Raw genomic sequence first — 10448 nt, forward strand, 5'->3', positions numbered from 1 at the left:
GCTGGGAGATGGTAAAGGCAGGGCGGAAGCGAACCAAGGCGGAGACGGAACCTCCTCCAGAGCTGGAGCCTTTGGTCGAACGAGAGGCTATGGATGAAGAATCCTTGCATGAGGAGGACTCTAGTGAAGGCTTGGTGTGCTTGGCTGCTTGTGCATGCGGGGAGTGTAGCCGAACCTTAAGTCCAATCTAACCTGGGAAGGGGGATTGGGAGAGATTTGGGAATCCGTGGATGGATGGCTAACGCTCCATTACTCATGTAGTGAGTAGCTGAAACCAAGTAGGCCCAAGTAGGAGTTGGTACTATAGGCGGGAACCTTGGCAAGGGAACTTAGCAAAAGCCAAGGCAGTGTTGGACGGGTAGACAATGTAAACTGGCAAATTGGAAAGGAAAAATTTGTGGCTTACAATTTGGTATCGGAGCCTTTTCCTCAGTTCTAGTGAAGGATGGAGGCAGATTGCTGGGAGATGGTAAAGGCAGGGCGGAAGCGAACCAAGGCGGAGACGGAACCTCCTCCAGAGCTGGAGCCTTTGGTCGAACGAGAGGCTATGGATGAAGAATCCTTGCATGAGGAGGACTCTAGTGAAGGCTTGGTGTGCTTGGCTGCTTGTGCATGCGGGGAGTGTAGCCGAACCTTAAGTCCAATCTAACCTGGGAAGGGGGATTGGGAGAGATTTGGGAATCCGTGGATGGATGGCTAACGCTCCATTACTCATGTAGTGAGTAGCTGAAACCAAGTAGGCCCAAGTAGGAGTTGGTACTATAGGCGGGAACCTTGGCAAGGGAACTTAGCAAAAGCCAAGGCAGTGTTGGACGGGTAGACAATGTAAACTGGCAAATTGGAAAGGAAAAATTTGTGGCTTACAATTTGGTATCGGAGCCTTTTCCTCAGTTCTAGTGAAGGATGGAGGCAGATTGCTGGGAGATGGTAAAGGCAGGGCGGAAGCGAACCAAGGCGGAGACGGAACCTCCTCCAGAGCTGGAGCCTTTGGTCGAACGAGAGGCTATGGATGAAGAATCCTTGCATGAGGAGGACTCTAGTGAGGAAACTTCCAAACAGGAGTCCGGTGGCGAGGTTCGGTCGTCCAAGGCTCGATTGGACGTTCTAGAAAGACAGTTGGCACAGACCAATGCCCTGCTGGAGACTCTCATACGCAAGCTAAAGCGTGCCGAGAAGCGGAAGAAAAAGCGAAAGACTGCGAATGCTGGTAGCGCAGAAGGTGCAGACCCTTCGGTAGGGACTAAGGTAGAACCAAACAAGGTCGAACAGACCGAAGTGGAATTAGTCCCTCAAGCAGTTCCCAAGTACAAACCAAAGCCCTCACCGGTCTTCAAGGGAGTGAATGACTATAAGGTGGTGGAGGATTGGTTTTACGATATGGAGGACTATTTTTGAGCATTGCGATTACCGAGCTCGGAGAAGGTCCCATGTGCAAAACCATACTTGGCAGATAATGCCAAGTCTTGGTGGAGAACGACAGAGGCCAACGAAGGACCGGTGGCCACTTGGGACATAATGAAGGCAAGGATCCGCGCAACTTACGTTCCTCCGAATGCTACTCTGCATCTAAGAGACAAGCTAAGTAGGCTGAAGCAGACCGGAACCATTCATGAGTATGTGAATGGGTTTATGGCAAAGAGGATACTTGTCATGGACATGGAGGATATAGGTGCGTTCCATGCCTTCATATCAGGTTTGCAAACCTGGGCTCGCGGTGAGGTGATGCGTTGGAACCCGACCAACTACAAGGAAGCGTTGGATGCGGCCATCAAGGTGCATTTCAACGATAACTTGCAAAAGGGGAACGCGATGGGGTCGGGGTCCACATTTAGCAAAGGGGCCAAACCAAGGGGAACGTATAGCAAAGGGAAATTCAAGAAGAGTTTCTCTAAGAATGAGTCCTCGGGGTTCCGAAAAGGCAAATCCGGTGGCCAGCGAGCGAGTACATGGGGGAGTCAAGCAAAAAGAGACAAACCCACGGATAATAAGGTCAAGTCGTTTAGCAGGATGGGAAACAACGTATGCTACAACTGCGGTGAAGCGGGACACTTTTTGAGGGAATGTCCCTACCCAAAGAAGACCAGAGCCAATATGGCTATTAAGTCAGGTGAAGTCCAAACTGAGGTATGTGATCCAGTCCCTAGCTCAAAGTTACTCATTACACGAGCAACTTTGGTAGAGAGTCATTTGCGACATTTACTAGCCCTCCGAGGGAAGCTCGGGGGTAGCTTTGTTAAGATCCTTATTGACACGGGTGCTTCAGATAATTTTGTGGCTGCAAACATAGTCCGGCAAGCCGGACTAACGGTGCAGCAGCTGGGCGAACCAAGGACTATAGAGTTTGTTCAAGGTAGCCAAAGCACCGATGAGGTACTTCGACAAGCGAGAGTCGAAGTAGGGACTTGGAAAGTAGACATGGATTTCACCATGTTGGACATGGCGGGATTTGACGTGATCTTCGGGATGGATTGGTTCAATCGGTTCGTGGTAGCTCTGCATGGACAAGGTAGGAACCTTGTGGTACTAGCGAATGCCCAAGGAAGAAGATCTAGGGTGGAAGCTCAGGATCTAAATGTAGGGCAACGCAAGGCCAAAGATTCGTGCCTAAACCTGGTGTCCACGAGGGGACAACTCACTAAAGGGACCAAGGCTGCATTTTTGTGCTTACTCTCAGTGAGGAGTGACAAAAAGACAGGAACGGAAGAAGTACCTTTAGTGATTCAGCGGGTGTTGGACCAATTCCAGGATACCATGCCAGAGGAGCTACCGGCGGGGTTTCCCCCCACACGACTGATAGAACATAAGATTGAGCTAGTCGAGGGTGTTGAGGTAGTGGTTCGTCCCCCCTATCATTTGAACAAAAAAGAACTCGTAGAGCTCAAGCGCCAACTAGAGGAGTTGGTGGACAAAAGGTATGTTAGGTTGAGCAAGTCGCCGTATGGGGCACCGGTGTTATTTGTGAAAAAGAAAGATGGATCTATGCACATATGCATAGATTACCGGTTGCTCAACAAATATACAAAGAAGAACAAGTACCCTTTGCCAAGGATTGAGGACCTGTTCGATAGGTTGGGAAAGGCAAAATACTTCTCGAGGATTGACTTAAGGTTAGGATACTACCAGATTAGGGTAGCAGAGGAAGATGTCGAGAAGACAACCTGTCGAACGAGGTATGGGAGCTTCGAGTTTCTGGTGATGCCCTTCGGGCTATGCAATGCGCCAGCAATGTTTTCGGCGATGATGAACCATATCTTTGTACCCTATCTAGATCACTTTGTGGTCGTCTATATTGACGACATCCTGATCTATAGCGAAACGCTAGAGGAGCATGCCAAACACTTGACGAAGATGTTTGAGAAACTAAGGGAACACCAACTGTATGCTAAAGAGAGCAAATGTGACTTTGCTCAGCAAAAAGTAAAGTTTCTCGGGCATGTGGTGGGCAAAGACGGGCTCAAGGTGGACTCTGAGAAGGTTCAAGCGATCCAGGATTGGGAGCAACCATCAAATGTACACAAGTTAAGGGCATTCTTGGGGCTATGCAACTATTATCGAAAGTTTATCAGACACTATTCGAGAGTAGCCCTGCCCTTAACAGACCAAACGGGAAAAGGGAAGATGGTATGGACAGCGGAATGCGAGGTGGCATTCGTCCACCTCAAGGGGAAGTTGAGGAAGGCTCTCGTGTTGACGTTACCAGACTTTGGTAAGGACTTTGAGGTAGAAACGGATGTTTCAGACTTTGCGTTGAGCGCAGTTTTGAAGCAAAACAATCATCCAGTAGCGTTCTTCTCGAAGAAGTTGGACAAGGCTCAACGGAAGTGGCCTGCCCATGAGAAGGAATTGTTTGTGATGGTCAAGGCACTCAAGGAGTGGCAACACTACCTTGGGAGACACTTCAAAGTTTACACGGACAATGTGGCAATGAAACACTTCTTGTCATAGCCCGACCTGAGGGGAAAACAAGGTCGGTGGGCCAATGCTTTGGCCGAGTTTGATTGCGAGATTCTATACAAGCCTGGGAAGAGCAACATCGTGGCAGATGTGCTAAGTCAAAAAGCAAGCTTGAAGTTGGCGATATCTAGCGCGACAACAACCTTTTGGGATGATGTGCGGACTGTATATGAGAACGATGGTCTAGCACAAGAAGTGTTGCTGAGGAATCTAGAGGCACGGGAAGCTCACTAGAGAGGTGAGCTGCCAAAGGAAGAGAAAACGGGCTATGCGGAACGCAACAGACTCATATATTATAAGCAAACAAGGGTGTATGTTCCAGAAGGGGAACTAAGGAAGGTAGCCTTAGAAGAGTGTTATGACGGACCTCTTGCGGGACACGGTGGAGTGCCCAAGACAATGGGCTTACTCAAGAGGAAGTACCACTGGCAAGATATGGCTAAGAATGTCCAAGACTATGTAAAGACATGTCCAACATGTCAGCAGGTCAAAGCTGTGACTAAAGCTAGTGGGGGCTTGTTACAAAGCATCCCAATTCCAGATCATCCGTGGAAATGTTTTACGATGGATTTCATCACGGGACTCCTTCTAAGCGAGGGGTTCGATGCGATATTCGTGGTGGTGGATCGATTTTCGAAGATGGCACATTTCATACCCACCACAACGGAAGTGGATGCAGAAGGTGTGGCGAAGCTATTCTTCGAACAAGTGGTTCGAGTGCGGGGAAGGCTAGAAGAGATTATCTCAGATCGAGATAAGATCTTCACCAGTAGGTTCTGGAGAACACTCCAGAAACAGTATCGCACCAAGTTGAAATTCAGCACAACCTATCACTCATAGACAGGTAATGGGTATTAAGTCAAGTTTGATGGCACTAACACTTCTTGACAGACGGACAAACGGAAAGGGTGAATAAGCAGCTGGAGGATTATTTGCGATGCTATGTCTCGGGAGACTAGACCGATTGGGCAAGTCATTTGGGACTTGCGGAAATGTGTTATAACAACTCACCACATTCGAGCATTGGGGTGAGTCCATGGGAAGTCATCAATGGGCGAGCTATTGAAGGTCCAGTGAAACTCGGCGTGGCCGAGTATCATGGAGAGTTACCCGCAGTGGAGGCATTCACGGCGGAAAGACTCAACATTTGGAATCTAGTGAGGGATTCCTTGGAACGGGCTCAACAAAGGCAAACCAAGTACGCGAACTAGAAGTGCCGGGATGTAGAGTTCCAAGCTGGGAAGAAGGTGTGGCTGAACACCAAGAACCTCAGGCTACCAAGTGGGATCAGCCGAAAGTTGACCCAAAGGTAAAAATGCATGTATGCCTATAAATGAATTGATCTTGAGTTCCTTAAGCAGGTTTGCGGGGCCTTATGAGATTGAGGCTCGAATCGGTAAAGTGGCTTACTGTCTCCGACTTCCTCGAGAGATGGGGAAGATGCACCCCATGTTCCACGTGAACTTACTCAAGCCGTATTTTGAGGATCTGCTTCGCAAGGACCAAGTAAGACCTTTACCTGAGGTTATCCAAGGGGAAGAGGAATACGAAGTTGAGGCCATCCTCAATGCGTGCAAGAGCAAGCGACAAAAACGCGAGGTGAGAGAGTTCCATGTGAAGTGGAAAGGATTTCCACACTACGAAGCAACATGAGAACCAGAGGAGAACCTAGCGAATGCGAGGTCTAGTGGAGGAATTTCTGCAAAGCAGAACTCTATGTACTTATGCAAAGTTCAATTAAAGTATCAATCTGTGAAGTTGAGCAATGGCATATGTTGGGACCCAAAGGCGCACCGAAGGTAAGCTAATTAACATGGGTTAGCTAGGTCGACCAGGCGTAGGGAACTATGCCCAACTCCCTATGGGGATGTTGAATCCGTAGATGTATTTTATAGAGGTTGGGTTCGAGTCCCAACCCCCTAGTAAAGCAAGGCTGGGTTCAAGTCCTAACCCCATGCTAGGGCATGGTGAGATGAGGAGTATAGGGACACCTATATTCCGTTGTCATAGGCTCTTGGCCGGAGAGGCTAACTTAGGCACACCGCTAAGTGGGGGGATGCCCCCGGAGACATGGTCAACAAGTTGTAGGATAAAAAAGAAACGTTCGATGTGGGCATTGAACTTCTTTTATAGGTGGTGGAGTTGTAAGGAACCAACTCACCAAAGTGTCGTAGGCTAAAGGATCCTCGAAAGCATGACCAAAATGACAAAGAGTTCATCGGATGGGACCGAGTCGAAGATCGAGTCCAAGACCGACTCTGAGACCGAGTTCAAGATAGAGTCTGGGATTGAGTTCGAGGTTGAATCGGAGACCGAGTTCGAGACCGAGTTCGAGACAGAGTCCGAGATCCAAATCAGGTCCAAGACCGAGTCCGAGGTCGAGTCCGAAGTCGTGTCCGAGATCGGGTTTGAGATCGCGTCCAAGATCACATCCGAGATCGAGTCCGAGACCGAGTTCGAAGTCGGGTTCGAGATCGAGTCCAAGATCGAGTCCGAGACCGAGTCCGAGTACTAATACAGGTCAAGGGGTGAAAGCCCAAAGTGTGCGTCTCTCGGGGGGGGGGGGGGCTGCAGGGGCTTCCAAAAGTATGGTAGGGATAGTGAGGTCTAGGAACCAGTCTTGAAGGAACTCTCCAGTGGTGCTTCCAAACTGACTTGAGGTTGAGACTAGGGTCGAGGGGCCTTGGGTGGGAGTGAGCAGGGACTTGGGTGGTGTCGGAGGGGCCACCCCAAGAAGTGCTCAAGAGCAGATCCCACTCCCGAAAGGGAAACCGACTACGGTGCTCCCGGCTCATGTGGAGTGGTGTCCCACTTGAGTACCATGCGGCTCATTGGTCCTCGCCCTTCTTAGGGGCTTGGGCCTTCCTTCGAGATGGAAGTGGGGGGGTAGAGGTACCCATACCGGGCCTTAGGCCACGGTGTTTCACCCCGGCGTCCCGAAGCAAGTGTTGCACCTAAGACTTGGGATTTAGCGGGTCCCATGATCAGGTCTTGTGGTACCAAGGGGTGTTAGAAACCTGAAGGCTTGGTGTGTTTGGTTGCTTGTGCCTGCGGGGAGTGTAGCCGAACCATAAGTCCAGTCTAACCTGGGGAGGGGGATTGAGAGAGATTTGGGAATCCGTGGATGGATGGCTAACACTCCATTGCTCGTGCAATGAGTAGCTGAAACCAAGTAGGCCTAAGTAGGAGCTGGTACCATAGGCGGGAACCTTGGCGAAGGAACTTAGCAAAAGCCAAGGCAGTGTTGGACGGGTAGACGAGGTAAGCTGGCAAATTGGAAAGGAAAAATTTGTGGCTTACACTATGAGGCTAGGACTTTACAAGTTGTCAAATTAACAAAGTCGAAAAGTTAAATGACTCATGTAAAGTCAAAGAATGGTCCTAAAGGATTGGTGGAAACATTTAGACTAAGGTGTGTTGTACTTTATAAAAGATAGGGAGGATTATGAGATCCAAGTATAAGAATAGTGGGTATCTCATTGATGGCAAAATATGCTATACTAAAGTCATGGAAAAAGTGTTCTTGGAAGAAAGCAACTTTGACATAGAATTATATATGAACACTATAGTGCAGTATGAGAAACGACTATTATGGTTTTAGCAAAACATAGACACAATTGAAAAGTGTCGTGAGAGTATGCTCGTGGAGCTAATAGGGTGAAGACTCTAAGTGTCTCAAGGGATGATGTCTTGAAGTCAAGTTTGTTAGTTTATAAAAAACCCTTGCCAAAGGAATCCTAATGGAAATAAGATTGGCATAACCTAAGTTGGAAGATATGCAATTCGAATGTATTGACCCAAATAATGATGGAGGTGTGAAAGCATTAGCAATGAGTTGTAGAATATGATAACTATGAAGTAATTAAGCAAAGGTTTGGAATAATTTGTTGGAGCTAACTTCCTGAGACTTCTTGGTTAGACAAGAAAGAGGTTAGGTATATATCTCTTGGGGGATAAATGGCTTATATTGTGATATAGTGAATCAATGTCGTAAAAAGAAATGCTCATTGTCAAAGAAGGCCATTATTAGGACAATTAAACACTTTAAAACACCCAAAAAGTGGTGTTTGGTATCATGAGGGCATTGGATAAAGCCCAAGGGATTAAGTCCTTAGTAAAAAATGGATAGAAGGTGCTATCTAATATTCAAGGTTGCAGTCTATCTGAATTGGACAAAGCGAAAAAGATTTTGGCTTTGCTAGTGATAGGTATACAAAGGTCCATGAGTAGCAATATTAATTCCGGTGTGTGGAATTACAAGGTGAGCATATCTAGATTGAAGAACCACTCTTTAAGCTATCAAGTAGGTTTATCTCTAAGAATACTTACTAAGGCATGGGAGAAAGTGCAAAACTATCCTTCTAGCCTATAGAAGAATAATCGAAGGGAATATATAAAGCCAAAAAGTAAGTAGTAAAAGGATAGAATTGAAGTATAAGAGTCAAAAGGCATAGCAAATAATGGTTATGAAAGTGGGAGTGGAAAATCAAGTGGTGCTCAAATGTATTACTACTGGTAACTGTGGTCCCATGAAGAGTCTAAAATATAGAATTACCCATACTAAACCATATGGCAATTAAGAAGCTTGCGAAAGAAGAAGTCTTAGCAAGCTAAGGGACAAAAGTCCCTTCAAGGTTTTTAAAGACTATTTTAGGTAAGTTAGTACCTAGAAAGAAATAATTAAAGTGGCAAAGTATAAGCATAGTCTTGAAGTTTGCTATGAGGCGAGGTTATCAAGGTTGGGGAATTAGCTCCTAAGTGTTCAAACAGATGGCTTTGAATGACTACCAATATGACAAGGGTGAATGAGTATGGCCTTAGCGTAATGGGCTAATATGTCAGTGGTACCTTTGGGTTTAGGTCATGGGATTGGACATATGGAGCACTTGGACCAAATGCAAAGGCTAAGTGGCATGGATGCCATTCACGGGGTTAACATGTCCCAAGTCAGGAATAGAAGTTATGGAGGTTGTGAGAAAAACTCCTCTTAGTGGTCAAAGGCATAGTTAAATGACTAAACTAAAATGGAAAATTTAGTCGCTTACACTACCCCTTTGACCATTTGGAGGAGTCTCACTCACGAACTCCATAAATCTTATTCCTGACTTGAGGACATACTAATGTCGTGAATGGCATCTATGCTAGTCAGCCTTTGCACTTGGTCCAAGTGCTCCACATGTTCGATCCTATGACTGACACCCAAAGGTACCATCGATATATCAGCCTATTATGCTAAGACTATACCCATTCACCCTTGTCATATTAATAGTCCAAGACCATCTACATCATAGTCCCATCTTTTAAAGATTGGGCCATCCATCCATGAGTGGTCATCCCTTGACCACACCTTAGCACCCTTAAGATGCCTGGAGATATAGGGAACCCTTTCCTAATGTCCCTTCTTCAGCCCTACTAAGTCCCTCTTCATCAACTGTCATGCTGCCAACACCACCACTGGGTCACCACTAAATCCCACAGTCCTTTAGAACTTCCTTACCATGTGACCGTATCCTTAATCACTATACCAAAGGATTATTCCTCTTCATTTCCACAGTCTGGGACTTTGGGATGATATTTCAAAACACTGTGGCTCTACACAAATCTCGTGGGTACTCTCCCCACCTTCCACCCTTAGGTGCCCTAGCCATGTGGCTAAAGTGAGGTTTCGATGAGCCATGCTAGGTAGTGCCACCTACACTTGAATTGGGAGCATCGACCATTTGATCTCCTAGGGGAGCTAGAGTTAGCTCTTGAACACTTCACCAAGTTACCCCACTTGTCTGTCCGTATTTACTTTAGCCTTGGACTCCTTAGTAGTTATATTATCACTCACTATATAGGTATAACCTTCCTTGGTCACACTGGCCTTTCCTAGCCAAATTGGCTCTACTAGAGTCCTCCCCCCTACTATACTTTTGGGGCTCACCAAACCCCTTAGGGTTTGGGAGACAATCGCTTTAGGCTTTCACCCTTGGACTCGGACTCGGACTTGGACTCGGTCTCAGACTCGAACTTGGACTTGGTCTCAGTTTTGGTCTCGGCCTCGACCTTAGACTCCATCTTAGGTCCATCTTAGACTCGGCCTCGGACTCTATCTTGGGTCCATCTCAAACTCCACCTCGGGCTCTATCTTGGGTCCATCTCAAACTCCACCTCGAGCTCTATCTTGGGTCCATCTCAAACTCCATCTTGGGTCTATCTTGGACTTTATCTCGGGTCCATCTTAGACTCTATCTTGGGTCTATCTCGGACTCCATTTTGGACTCCATTTCGAGTCCATCTTGGACTCAATCTCAAGTCCATCTTGGACTCCATCTCGGTCTCCTTTTTAGACCTGTTCATGACACTTCCATATATATCATGACATTTGCCATGTGTCAGTCCTTCTTGTGTCCCTTGTTAAAGACTCATTCACTGATTGTTTCATGCTCATTCCTTGAGCATTTTGTTTAGAGTTCCACTCCTGCTCTCGACTTTCTAAGTCAAAACTTTTG

This window comes from Selaginella moellendorffii, unplaced genomic scaffold (genome assembly GCF_000143415.4).
Source record: "Selaginella moellendorffii unplaced genomic scaffold, v1.0 SELMOscaffold_2, whole genome shotgun sequence".
Lineage (NCBI taxonomy): Eukaryota > Viridiplantae > Streptophyta > Lycopodiopsida > Selaginellales > Selaginellaceae > Selaginella > Selaginella moellendorffii.